This window comes from Nicotiana tomentosiformis, chromosome 4 (genome assembly GCF_000390325.3).
Source record: "Nicotiana tomentosiformis chromosome 4, ASM39032v3, whole genome shotgun sequence".
Lineage (NCBI taxonomy): Eukaryota > Viridiplantae > Streptophyta > Magnoliopsida > Solanales > Solanaceae > Nicotiana > Nicotiana tomentosiformis.
Window position 1 is genome coordinate 44,277,970 of NC_090815.1, and position 15,273 is coordinate 44,293,242.

Below are 15,273 nucleotides of genomic sequence, written 5' to 3' on the forward strand. Positions count from 1 at the left end.
TAGATTATGAAGATTTGTGTATACACCCTGATGTGCACATGCCAGTAGGGTATAAGCCTCCGAACTTTGACATTTTTAATGGGACGGGTGATCCTCATGCACATCCGAGGGCCTACTGCAATAAGCTGGTCAGATTGGGAAAGAAAGAGTAACTGAGGATCAAGTTATTTATCAGAAGTTTGACGAGAGAATCACTCACTTGGTACACCTGCCAAGACCTCAGAAACCGAAAAGAATGGCAAGATATGGCATAGGATTTCTTGAACCGTTTCAGGTTTAACACTGAAATTACTCCAGATAGGTTTGCCCTTGTAAACTTATAGAAAAAACCATTAGAATCATTTCAAGTGTATGCACATTATTGGAGGTCAAAGGCTGGTAGGACCCAACCCTTGCCAGATGATAATGAGCTGACCAACAAGGAATTTACTTTAAAACGATGATGGGCATGATGGGGCAGAAGTTCCCCGAACTTGTTAAGATGGGAGACTTTTTGTAAGAAGGTATCAAGTCCATCAAGATACTAATCCATGGTCGCGCAACAAGCAGCAAGCAAAGCAATTCAGTCCGGTTCGATAAGCAGTGGAAAGAAGAAGAAGGAAGAAGTATCAACGGACGTTCCCTATTACAAGTACAGTTCACCCCACAAAGACAACTCTTACCTTATGAACACCCATCCTTCACACCAACCGACATATGCTCCAGTATATAATACACAACCATACTATAATCCCCCAACCTCAATACAAATCGTCTCACACCCATATGATCCCAAATCCACCACGACCATACGCTCCAGTTCAAACAACCACCCATCAATATCGACCCACTTATGCACCCCGAACTCGGCCAAAGTTTGAGGAAAAATATCCCAAAAATTACTCCCCGATTGCCGAAACCTTAGCCCAATTATTTAAGAGGCTGAGAAGAGCTGGCCTGACATATCTAGTAGAAGGGAGAATTCCCGAGCATCCTTCAAAATAAGTTGATGTAACCAAATGGTGTGTCTACCATTCACGCGTACCGGGACATGACACCGAGGATTGTTTCGGGCCGAAGAATGAAATCGAGTCACTAATCAAAAGTGGAGCTATTCAGTGTACCCCAGGTCTGCCAAATGTGAACCAAAACCCATTGTCGAACCACAAGAACCAAGGAGCTAATATGATCGCCTTGGATGAAGATTATGACCTGAAAAGGACTATTGTCACAATTGGGAATGCTGAGGCTGCAAGAGTCCCACATTAAAGAGCTCTGTTGATTACTATACAATTGAAATTGCCAGTGATTGTTCAAATAAACTAACAACAGTCCAGAGCCGCCATCAGGAATGAAGAGAGTCAGAAGTACAAGACAGTTCCATGGACGTATCAGCAGAAAGGGAAGGGGGAAAAGACATATTCTGTGGATGCCCATGGAATGATCAGGTCAGGAAGATGTTACGCTTCGGAAGAGATAAATCGAGGAAATCTAGGTAGAGAACAAATTCAAAGGAGAAACATAACGGATGCCAAGGTGGCAAAATCCTGGAAGAAGATACTAGCTAAGGAATATTCTGTGGATGAAATATTGAAGAAAACCCTTGCGCACATATCAATCATGGATCTTCTAATGAGTTCCGATAGTCATAAATATGCCTTGATGAATGTGTTGAGTGGAGTAAGTGTGCCGAGCAACACCAGTAGCAAAGCATTGGCGGCAACAATTGGAAAGATGGTCGAGGCAAATATGACCTCCTTCCGAAGAGATGAACTTCCTGTCGAAGGTGTGGATAATAATAAAGCCCTACATATTACAGTCAAGTACGGGGACAAAGTGATATCTTGAGTGCTTGTTGACGGAGGATCTGGAGTGAATATCTTCCCACTCTCCACTCTACGGGAGTTGGGTATTCATTTGAGAGAAGTAAAGGAGAGCCATGTGAGAGTAAAAGCTTTTAATGGATCTCAAAAAGACGTCATTAGAGAGATCTATCTAGCCTGCAGATTGGGCCAGTCGAGTTCCCAATCCTGTTTTAGGGAATAAACATTTCTTCTTCATACAACCTATTGCTGGAAAGACCCAAGATACATATGGCAGGGGCAGTTTCGTCCACCCTCCATCAATGTATGAAGTTTGAGTGGGATTTCCAAGAGATCGTAATTCATTGTGAATAGAGTCGGTCAACGTATCTAGAACATGCAGTGCCATTCATAGAAGGATTGGATAGGGTCACTTTTCATGCGGTCGAGATCATGCAAACTACAAAGATAGAGGCAACTAAGCAGGGTCTAGGTATATAGTCACCATAAAAATCTAAGGTGGCCATAAGTGAAATGATGAAGTACGGATACCAACCAGGGACCTGGCTGGGAGCCTAATAAGATGGGATAAAAGAGTCGATTGAGCCAAGGAGATAGAAGGGTAGAGTTGTCTTAGGATATCAGCCTTCAACTGGACCTACATTGGTAGCTTCGAGAAGAATGCTTTTATTCCATAGCATGTTCTGGGTCCGGGTCATAGCTCAACACTAGAGGACGACATTGTTGAGGGAATGGAAAGACTGTTCGTAGCCATGATCGAGGAATGCCACAACAAAGTTGATATCAAGACACCGACCATTCGGGATGCCGAACCAGGAGAAGACTTACAGAATTGGACCGCCAGCCCATCTCTGGTTCGTCGGGAGTCTTGGTAGTGTAAAATTGTAAAACGTTTGAAAAGCGCAAGGTCAATTGAGGCTTGAACGTGTAATTGCCTCCTTGAACGCTTGGACGTTCCTATTTTGATAGAAAAAAATTGCCATTGTTAAAATCATTTATACTTAGTTTTTCTTTTTAGTAATCAAACCGATAAGAACCCGCGTTCCTCAATTATGACATGTAATGAATCCTTCGAGGAAAATGATCCCGATTACGAGGAGTACGATGAGAGCATGATTCTTGATAACCTCCCGCAAGAGATCTGGCAGTTGGAAAGCCAGAAAAAGTCTAACCTTGAAGAAACAGAGGTAATCAACCTGGGAAGCAAAGAAGACGTGAAAGAAATTTGGATCAGCATCCATTTAGAAGTAGAACAGAAAGAAGAACTAGTCGAGCTCCTTCGATAATATATCGACGTGTTGGCATGGTCATATGACGACATGGATGGATTGAGAACCGACATTGTCTCACATCGATTACCTACAAATCTTGCCTGGCTACTAGTTAAACAAAAACCTAGGAAGTTTAAACTAGATATGAGTTCAAGGATAAAAGAAGAGGTCACTAAACAAATAGAGGCAAATGTGGTGAGAGTCACCAGTTATCCTACATGGTTGGAAAACATCATACCGGTGCCAAAGAAGGATGGGAAGATCAGGATATGTGTGGACTATCGATATCTCAACAAAGCTAGTCCAAAGGATGATTTCTCTTTGCCAATCATTCACATCCTTATCGGTAATTGCGTGAAGCATGAGCTGCAATCATTTGTGAATTGTTTCACCGGGTACCATCATATCCTGACGCATGAGGAAGATGCGGAGAAGACAACATTCACTACGCCATGGGGAGTTTACTATTATAGGGTCATGCCATTTGGCCTCAAGAACGTCGGTGCTACTTATATGAAGGCCATGACTTTCACGACATGATCCACAACGAAATTGAGGTAAATATGGATGACATCATCATCAAATCCCAGAAGAGTGTAGAATATTTAAATGAACTGAAGAAATTATTCGAACTTTAGCGGAGGTACAATTTGATGTTGTACCCGGCAAAATGTACATTCAGAGTCCCCGCTGGAAAAATTTTGGGTTTCATCGTGAGCAGGAAAGGGATAGAATTGGATCCTTCAAAGATCAAAGCCATTCAAGACCTACCATCACAAAAGAGCAAGAAGGACGTGATGAGTTTCCTTGGCAGGTTAAACTACATCAGCAAATTTATAGCCTAGTCTACGGTACTTTGCGAACCTATTTTCAAGTTGTTGAAAAAGGACGCTACTACAAAATGGATAGAAGAGTGTCAAAAAGCTTTTAACAAGATCAAGGAGTACTTGTCAAATCCACCAGTATTGGTTCCTCCCCGAACCGGGGAAGCCGCTGTTACTATACATGTCTATTTTGGATAATGCATTTGGATGCATCTTCGGACAACACAGTGAGACCAGAAGGAAGGAGCCTGTTATCTACTACCTGAGCAAGAGGTTTACACCATGTGAAGACAAATAAACTTTTTTCGATCGGACCTAATGCGCTTTGACTTAGATCGCCCATATGTTGAGGCACTACATGTCAACATACACCACACACCTGATATCTCTGCTCAACCCGCTCAAGTACATCTTCCAAAAACCGATGCCTATTGGAAAGTTGGCCAACTGATAGATTCTTCTCAGCAAGTTTGATATTGTGTACGTGAATCTTTTTCTTCATCATTGTATTCGGGCTCTTCTTCGGGCTCTTCTTCTGGTTCTATTTCAAATTCAATTTAGATATATTCTATCAACATCCTTTGGAGGTTGCAGCAAATGATCAAATAACCCTGGGACCACTTGGCGATGCATGGAGGTAGTCACACGATAATGAGGAAAAATCTCGTGATAGATTTGTAAGGTTGTTACTGCATCTTACAGCCAAGCCACTCCTTCATAGCTTGGTCGGGCCAACTCATCCTCTTCATTGATTCAGACATAGTATTATAGGGTACACCACAATTTTTGACCCATCGGCATCATAGTTAAGTCACTCCACTTCTCCTGAAGTTTCCTCGCCCTGGGGATCGGGATCTTCCCATTTGTAGCTACCCGATCGGATTTTTTGAGCGTATTAGCCCCGATCCCCTATTTACTGCATTCTCCGTATCTATTTCTGCTTTTGTGACTTGCCGGGAGGTCTTGTTGTTTTGTTACGAAGTGTTTTGGGATACTTAGTCCCTAAAATGAAAGCTTAAGTCTTTGGATTTTGACCGTATTCGAAATGGTGTAAAGAGGACTCCGGAATGGAGTTTCATCAGTTCCATTTGCTTCGTTGGGTGATTTTGTACTTAGTAGCGTATCCGGACTATGAATTTGAGGTCTTTAGCTGATTTAGGCTTGAAATGGCGGAAGTCGAATATTTGAAAGTTTGACCGGGGGGTTGACTTTTTGATATCGGGGTCGGATTCCGATTTTCGAAGTTGGAGTAGGTCTGTAATCTTGAATATGACTTGTGTGCAAAATGTGAGGTCAATCGGGTGTGGTTTGGTATGATTCAGCATCGTTTGTAGAATTCAGAAGTTTAAAAGTTCTTTAGGCTTGAATCCGGGTGTAATCGGTGTTTTGGTGTTGTTTTGAGTGATTCGAAGGTTCGACTAAGTTTTTATGGGGTTATATGACTTGTTGGAATGTTTGGTTGACGTCCCGGGGGCCTCGGGTAGATTTTGGGTGGTTAACAGACTTGATATTTAAGTTGATGAAGCAGTTGAAGAGCTACTGCCACTGGTGTAAATGCACCTGCGGAGTGGGCACCGCATGTGCGAGCACGCAGAAGCGTGGCATGAAGCGCAGATGCGGGCAAGGCCATGAAGGAAAGGGGTCATAGGTGCGAAGAATTTCCCGCTCTAGCGGTAGCGCATATGCGGACAAGTGGGCGCAGATGCGGGGGCAGCTGGGAGAGAGTGACTCCGTAGAAGCTAAGCAAGGCGCGCAGATGCATGTTCGCAGGTGCGGAACCTAAAACGTAGGTGCAGGCCCTGGAGGTGCAAGTGACTTCCACAGAAGCGACATTTTCAACGCAAATGCGGCATCGCAGGTGCGACAATAGGTCCGCAATTGCGAAAAGTCTGGGCAGAAGGTTTAAAAGCAAGAGTTCGTGATTCTGGTCTTATTTCAACATTTTGGAAGTCAATTTTGGAGAATATCTTCGAGGTGATTATTGAGGTAAGCTTCTTGCACTCATTTTGTATCATAAAACTTGTTTCCCCACTGATTATTGGGGGTTTAGGGCTTGAAAATTGTAGAGTGGATTTAGGGGATTTGGATGACCAAATGGTGTCGGATTTTGATAAATTTTGTATGGTTAGACTCGTGAGTGAATGGGCTTTCATGTTTTGTGACTTTTGTTGGATTTCAAGGCATGGGACCGGGGGCCGGGTCGAGCCTATTTCGGATTTTGGCTTATAATTTTGTGTTTTTCTTGTGGAATTGGTTCCTTTAGCCTATATTAATTATACTTTACTGCTTGTGGCTAGATTCGGGGCGTTTGGAGACTGATTTGATGGGCAAAGGCATTTCGAAATAGGATTTTCTTGGTTTGAGGTAAGTAATGCTTTCAAACTTGGTTATGAGGGTTCGAAACCCCGAACTATGTGCTATACGATTGGTATTGAGGTGACGCACATGCCAAGTGACGGACGTGCAAGCGTGAACCGTGAGAATTATGGCATGATTTATTCCATGGCACTATATAGTGACTCTATTTTGTTGATATCCGTGTTTTTATCTTGTGATAAAGTAATTGAGTTGTCAATCATGCTAGATATCATGTTTAGGCTTTATGTTGGTACTGTTGGGACCCCTAGTGGTCGTTTCTTGCTGTCATCTCAATGATTTCATTGATATTATGTACTCAGTGATGTTTCATGCATTTCATATCATATCTCCATCTCAGTTGTTATTTATTTATACATCATATCATTGTTTCGGGCTAGTTTTTATGATATTGTGAGCCCACGAGTGAGACTGGAGAGACTGATGACTGAGTAAGGCTGAGAGCCTGATTATGAGTGACAATTATGGGATCGGGCAGCACGCCGCAGCGGTTATACAGATTTTATGATAGCGCTTGGGCTGTAGGAGCCTCTTCGGAGTCTATTACACACCCCCAGTGAGCGCGGTTGATATTATTGAGGGATGGATCTTGTCCGAAGTACTTGATACTTGGAGATGGATCTTCTCCACGGGGTTGGATAGGCCTTCTTCGGTACTGGGTGACTTATAGTCAGTGATGTATATGTTCCGGGATGGATCTTCCCTGGGCCGTATAGGCCATATACAATACCGAGTAGTTGAGCATTCGAGAGTGTGAGTACATGAGGCTGACAACATGGTGCATCACATACCGCATGTGCATTGGCATGTAAAGAGAGCAGAGTTATATTGTTTGCACTATTCGAATCTGCTTCACTTTATTGTTTTGAGTTGCCTATTTATTTTGAAAGCATGCCTATGTTTCTGAACAGTTATTTCTATTTTATCTACACCAGTTGAGTTCGTCACTACCTTTCAGTCCAAAGTTTGGACTTGTTACTTACTGAGTTGGATGTACTCACGTTACTCCCTGCACCTCGTATGCAGATCCAGACGTTTTTGGTCACGGCGGCAGTTGCTGATTGAGACTTCAGAGTTTGGACACTACCAAGGTAGCTGCACGGCATTCGCGTGCCTTGACTCTCCTTCGATATCACTAGTTGTATTTTTCAATTTATTTCTCTAGACACTGTAGTGGACTGTATTCTGATTTAGACGCTCATGTACTCAGTGACACCCCGGTTTTGGGATGGATTGTATCGTATTTTGGATATTTCTGTTTTCAAAAAGCTTTCCTAAATTATTAAATTGCTTCCGTCTTTATGTTAAAATATTTTTCTGTGTTGAGATGTTGAGTTGTGGCTTATTTAGTTCCACGATTGGCGTCATCACGGCGGTTAGATTTTGGGTCTTTGGGTCGTGACACTAATGCACTCATCTTCATACAGAGTCATTCTCGTCCAAAGGGGTACATCCTGGATCAGACCAAACTGCCTGAGAATGCGTAGATATACATATAGGTGAATGCCTTCGAGTCCTATCTTCTCTATGAAATACTTCTAGGGGATCCTTAGAATTGCCCTGCCGCTCAACCACGTAAGCTTCCAGTCTATCCATTCTCCACTCAAGTTTGTCAGCATCTCTCTCCATTCTTCCTGCCCATGCAGTGAGACCCAGTGCCTCATTCTCTCATTGTGACTCCTGATCATATTGCTAACACCCACAAAATAGTCAAATGTGGCCTCTCGTTGAAAGAAGTGCTCAGTGGCCCACATTTGGAGTAACAAGTTGCAGCCTTTGAAGAAATCGTACTCTCGGGAACATGAAGACAATGCTCTGAGAGTTTCTACCAATATCATGGGCACCAAGGTGACTTGGAGATTACCCCTAAATGTCGCAAAGACCACGGGCAGTAAGTTGATGTTGGGTAAAGGTTCTTGTTCTTCTAAGGGAAATGTGTTAGGCACCCCTAGAATCTACCTAAGGTAGATCCATAAGACTTAGACTAGATTTGGGGAATTAGATGTCTATATTCTACTTTAACTAGTACCTAAAAGTGTATGTCTTATCTTATGTTAGGTTTTAAAACTTATCATTTGAAAGAGGAGGAGTATATATACTTGCGAAAAGAGTATAAGTTTTATAAAATAAAGCCTCTTTGAAATATCTATGTAATTAAAAAGTTTTGAAAATGTGTTTATAATACTTATACTTACTAACTTTTGCAAAGTGCGGTTAAGTTTAAAATACTTAGCTTTTGAAATGTGTAAAATAAGGTCTATTGAAGATGGGTTTAGAAATACCTTAGAAATTGATTTCAAAATTTGCGCTCAAATTTAGAAGAAAACCCATTTAAGGATCTTGATTTCAAATGTTCATTTGGTTTGTAGAAAATCTGACTTTGAAATTGTTTTCAGCTTTTTGGCTTTTATAAGAAAGGGAGTTGCTTGCCTTTCCAAATCTGTTTTGAACTTAGAAAATTCATGAAAAACGGTTAGTACATATGAGAGTGAAGACTGGATAATATAAATAATTAACAAACTGAAGTTATTTAACTACTAAAGAGAGTACTTTTATTTTTTACCTATGGTTTTAGGCTTGCCTCAGTCTCCTAAAGTAATTCAAAGAATAGTAAAGAAGAAAACATTTACTAAATACCATCAGTAGTATATATACATAGCAATAGAACATGCTTAATAAAACAATAAATAAGGGGAATTGGACTCATTGATTTTGGCCTGAAGAAGGTTAGGCCCAACGGGCAACGAGCAACAACAACAACTTTCCATGGCTTCAGACTCAAGGGCTGGAACTTGGGCCTGAGTTCTGGAGAATACAGCAGGTTCGGTCACGTGTATTAAAATAAAGGGAAGACATTAGACATATGGCCCAATATGACACTTAAACACAAATAATATCAATGTAAGGCCCAAAACAGAACCGTAACAAGCACTAGTAATTAGGAATGTAAATAACACTAATGTAATGTATAAAGAGTAAAGAACTTTACAGTGAAGCCTTTTCTTTCATTTGACACTAACCATAAAGACATTAGCAAGTGTCAATGACTAAGGGTTTAAGGTAAAATTCCATTTATGGCCAAGATACCCTTTGGATCCTTGGCACTTCAACGTTTATAAGGGTCTCAGGGACCCCGAGCAGTGCTTGTGTCAGGGAGAGTATCTTAACCACAAACTAAACTTTACTCCTAAATAAAAAAATAAATGCCCTTAAACACCCACAATTACTCATCCCTATAGGTTTAAGTGCCAATGAGGCACTCTTTGTAAGTTTCAATACAACAATAACAATAACATAGGGATATGTACAACAACTATAAAGAATATCATCATGAGTATAAGACAACCAATCACACCCTTGTAGCCACAATCCAAACACAAGTATATGATATACTATAGGTATTTTTCAACATGTTCAGGTATGCTCAAAGAAACCAATCACAAGTGCACACAGAGGGAAAGAACTCCAGCAGATCACATTAGAAACCCAAACAAATGAGTCATGTAACTTAAAGAGTAGGAAAGATACAGAGTTCAAGCTTACAGAAGTCCCTGATCATGATCACAACATCTTAACAACCTATGTTTAAATTAATCAAGAGCTTATCCATAGTCTAGGTCTTAACTTCTATTAGATGCCTAAGTTAACAACTTCATTTGGAATTTCTAAAGAGTGTTAACAGGGATGCTTATGCAAGTTAACAGGTCAATTTCATCCTAAACAAATGAGATGATTACTTTCGTCTAAAAGCTCTTAATCTCATACTCATACTAATATCATCAAGAGTTAAAACATAATACTATACTCAGTCAGGGCAAATAATGCTAGTAGTTTCCCTTAAGTTTATAAGTCAATCATAGTTAACTTATGTAAGCCTAACGAGGTTCAGTGATAATTGAGGTATAGACATGAGTATGAAGGGTAAGCAGAGTTCTTTTTAAAACAAGGGTAAGTGCAGAACTCCCAAGAGATGGCATTCAAATACACACATGAGGCATTCTTACGGGATTGCAACATTACAGACATAGTTGAGTATCAACCATCATGGAACTAGACTAACAATGTCATTATGGAAGATTAGGACAATGAAAGTTTCTCATTAAGGAGGCATGGATTTTTTATACAGGTTAAGTATATCAGCCTTAAAGTTCAGCTTAATATAACAAATTCAAGAGATGATACCACGACTCTTAACCAAACTCTATCTCTTAATGATGTTCTTTGAAGACAATCTGAACATAATTTGAACTAAGTTAACAGCAGCAGATAGAATACTTGTATGATTAACTGTAGAGATTTATTAAAACTACGCTTAGTTACTTTAGGGAATTGTTTTATATAGCGAAACTCACACATGGGGATCAAACAGTTATGCAAAGTGGAGATAAAAATATGTATACTGATCCTTCAAGAGTTACAGAATCACATAAGCACAATAGAAAGAAGAAGTCAACCCAAATAACATGGGTTGGTATGCCTTAATTACAGTGTCAGCCTTATATCTAAACTTAACTGTTCATATATATATTAGCCTTGGTTTATAGAGCAAATAACTTCAAATGCATGACACAAATTAACAAGCAACATTAGGATGAAGATCAGTAGAGCAAACCTAATAGCCATAACAAAGTTATCATGGATAGTTTGAAGTCAAAACAGGTGTATAGGGTTATTAGAGTTCTTTGTTAATCACAGAAGCTCAGAAACACATAGATTATCCAACTCAAAGACACATTCATAAAGATTACAAAGAGTGATCAATTAGTATTGGTTTTACTCTTATATTATTAAAGAAACCTTCAACTCCAAAGCTTGATAATTAATTATAAGCTAATAACACATTACAAGCAGTGATAATCAATTACAGATTAACAACAACATTTCATAAGCATAATTAATCATCAAAAGATAACATAATAGACATGGTTTCAACTAAATAGTTAAAGGAGAGAAAGGGTCAAGGCATGCTGACCTTCCTATGAGCATCAAACCAAAAAATGATTCTTTAGTCGTTCAGGAATCAAAGATTCAAAATTTAAACAGTAAACGAACTCAGGCTCGGAGAAGAAAAGAGAAAAAGCAGAAAGAAGTGAAGAACCTAAAGTTTTGTTTAAAGTAATTCTTAGTGTCTTTGTTGTATTAGGTCTGTATATCTCTCTTGTTAGGTGAGAGCATTAATGCTCCCTTTTATAGTGTAACGACCTGGCCGGTCGTTTTGAGAATTTAAGTCTTGTCCGGCGGCATAAGGCCCTAAGCAACTTTGTATTATGTGTATTGACTTGCGTGTGTGGTTGAATTTAATTACCAGATGATTCGGAGTGACTTAGGACACTTAGTCTCTAAAATGGAAGCTTAAGTCTTAGGATTTTGACCGTAGTCGGAAGTATATGAAGACAAATCCGAAATGGAGTTTTGTCGGTTTTGTTAGCTCCGTTGGGTAATTTTGAACTTAAATGCATGTCTGGACTGTGAATCTGAGGTGTGTAGCTGATTTAGGCTTGAAATGGTAAAAGTTAAATTCTTGGAGATTTGGACCGGAAGTAGACTTTTTATTATCGGGGCGGAATGTGATTCCGAGAGTTGGAACAGCTCCGTTATGTTATTTGAGACCTTCCTGTAAATTTTGACGTCATTCCGGGTAGATTTGATAGGCTTCGGCATAGGTTTTAGAAGTTGGAAGATTTGAAGATTTATAAGTTCGATTCATGGTGTGGTTCATAGTTTCGACGTTGTTTTATGTAACTTGAGACCTCGAGCGAGTCCGTATTAGGTTATGGAACTTGTTTGTGTGTTTAGACGGGGTCCCGAGGGCCTCGAGTGTGTTTCGGATGGGCTACGGGCCATTTCCTTGTATTTTTGAACTGCTGATTTCTGTCATCTGGTTTCCTTAATCGCGTTCGCGTCCCTTCCTTCGCATTCGCGAAGAGTAATTTTAGAGGAGGGAATATTTCTCCTTCGTGTTCGCGAGCTTCTATCCATGATCACGTAAGTCTGCCCTTCTCTTCTTCGCGTTCGCAGCTCCACTTTCGCGTTCGCGTAGTAAAAACTAGGAGCTGGGAGCTGGTGATCATTTTCCTCTTCACGTTCGCGTGTTTCCCTACGCATTCACGTAGGTTTACGTCTTTTCTTCTCCGCGTTCGCGAGCATGTCTTCGCGTTCGTGAAGCACTTCCTGGCAGCCTTAATTTTGTTTTTTCGCGATGCATAAACACCTGGGCAGAATATAAGTTCTCTATTCTGAGTGTTAGCCATTTTTAACATTTTTGGAGTTCTAGAGCTCGGTTTTGAGCGATGCTTTGTAGATTTTTCAACCAAATCGATTGGGTAAGTGTTCCTCATCTAGGATTTTATATATTCCATGATTTTATCTTTATTTTTATCATTTAATTTGTGTTTTGAGTTGAGGAAAATGGTAGTTTTCGAAGAAGATTTCCAAAATGAACAATCATGATTTGAGGGACGAAATGGAATCGAAATTTGATACTTTTAGTATGGTTGTACTCATATCGGAATAGGTGTTCTGGTTTTGTACAAGTGGTCGGGTTTCGAGGTGCGGGCCCGGGAGTTGACTTTTGGACCTATTTTTAGATTTTGATAAAGATTGAAGCTTTATGATCCAGAATAGTTTCTTATGAGTTTCACTTGTGCTTTGAAGTTATTTTGATTAGACTTGAGCCGTCCGGAGGTCATTTCACTGAGAGAAGTTTATTTTTGAGTATCGGTCTGTCTTGTTTGAGGTAAGTATCTTGCCTAACCTTATGTGGGGGATTTCCCCTTAGGATTTGAGTCTTCTATGTTAACTGTAGTCTGTGTACGCGAGGTGACAAGTACGTGCTCGGACTTATTTGTGGAAAGTTGGCCTTTTAGTTTTCTTAGGTCCTTATATTCACTGAGTATGAAGTTGGCCTTATGCTTATTTGCTGATATAGACTATGTTAGGACACCTGCACAAGCATACACATAGTTAAGCACTCGTATCAGATAAGACGTGTTCTTGATATTGTTGAGCATAGACGCTCACTCTTGTTTACTTGCCGTCTATGAGAGAATAGCTCTATCGGCACGTGATTCATTAGTGCAGTTATGAAGTGTAATGAGGGCACATGATGCCAAGTGTTAGGGTTCGAGTATTGAGACCCATGTTGGGATTTGTCCGAAGTTCGGTACCTCGTGGAGTTATTGACTAAAACCTGATATAAAAGCGGTTGTAGTTGCTGAGTTATTACTTGTTCTTGCTGTATTTGTGATTCCGGAATTAGGTTGTGTTCCATTCACTTTTCTATGTCGTTTTTATGGTATTCTGATGATACTTTTTGTTTTCCTTTCTTGTTGCCATTACTGTATTGTGAGATATTGCATAGTCCATATGTAGATATCATTTTTTTCGTTGTTTCCTATACTTATACTTGTTCAGTTTATTAGACCAGTGGGTGTCTTGACTGTTCCTCGTCACTACTCCACCGAGGTTAGTTTTGATACTTACCGGGCACCGTTGTGGTGTGCTCATTCTACACTTCTGCACATTTTTGTGCAGATCCAGGTATTTTTTCGATAGTAGCTATGTGGGTCGTTGATGTGGAGACTCAAGGTAAACATGTTGCTGCGTTCACAGGCTTCAGAATCACCTTCAAGTTTTCGTTTTGAACTGTTTATTCTTATTTCTGGACAGTTGTATTTAGAAGTTTTCTAGCAGACACTCTGTAGAGCTTATAACTTGTACTACCGGGTTTTGGGAATTATAAATTTTAAGGATTTCTATTTCAAATTATTGGATATTATTTAAATAATGATGTTGTTTCAATTAAAGTTAGGCTTACCTAGTTCCCAAGACTAGGTGCCATCACGATACCCAAACGGAGTAAAAATTGGGTCATGACAAGTTGGTATCAGATCTCTAGGTCCATAGGTGCTACGAGTCAAAAGCGAGTTTAGTAGAGTCTTGCGGATCGGTTCGGAGATGCATGTACTTATCTTCGAGAGGCTACGGAACTATCATATTAGGATACTTTCACTTCCTTCATTCCTATCGTGCGAGTTCATTGATCTTGAAGTTTGAACTTTTATCATTCCATTCTCATAGATTGTGAGGACACGAGCTGCAGTTACTGATGACGTTGCCCTTGGAGCATATGTCTCTAGAGGTGGGGGCAGAGGCCGACGAGGAGTACGTGCAGCAGTCAGAGCACGTACAAGAGCCGCAGTTGGAGAGCCTTCAGTACTTCCAGTTGGAGGGCAGGTACCGGAGGCGCCTGATGTTACCCCCGGACTTCAGGAGACCTTAGCACAGTTCTTGAGATGTTTGGTACATTGGCTCAGGCGGGGTTGATTCCGGTTGCACCAGCTATTTTACAGACCGGGGGAGGATCCCACACCCAGAGTAGTGAGTTCATGTTAGTTAGGTTCTAAGTGTCATGGCGATACAACCTATGGTTCCAGTTCAGCCCATGGTCAGGGCAGCAGCATCTGAGGAAGAGCAGCTTAGACTTGCAAGGTTTAAGAAATATGACCCTCCTACATTCAGTGGTTTGGGTTCAGAGAGTGCACAAGGTTTTTTGGAAGAGTGGCATCGCATTCTCCGTACTATGGGTATTGTGGAGACGAGCGAGGTTGCTTTTACTATGTTCTAGCTCAGGGGAGCGGCTTATCAGTGGTGGAGGGCATATGAGTTGGGTAGCCCATCCGAGTTAGCTTCACTTACGTAGGTTCAGTTTTCAGAGATGTTCCTGAGAGAGTTTATACCTCAATTCCTTCGAGATGCATGGCGCGCTGAGTTTGAGCATCTGCGCCAGGGCACTATGTCAGTGTCAGAGTATACCGTGAGATTTAGTGATTTGGCCAGGCATGCACCTGCTTTGGTCGCCACAGTTAGAGAGCGTGTCGGTATATTCATTGAGGGACTCAGGCATAATATTCGGTTCAGCATGGCAAGGGAGTTAGAGTCAGATGTTTCGTTTCAGCAGGTGGTAGGGATCACTCGCCGTGTAGAAGGAATGTGGGATCA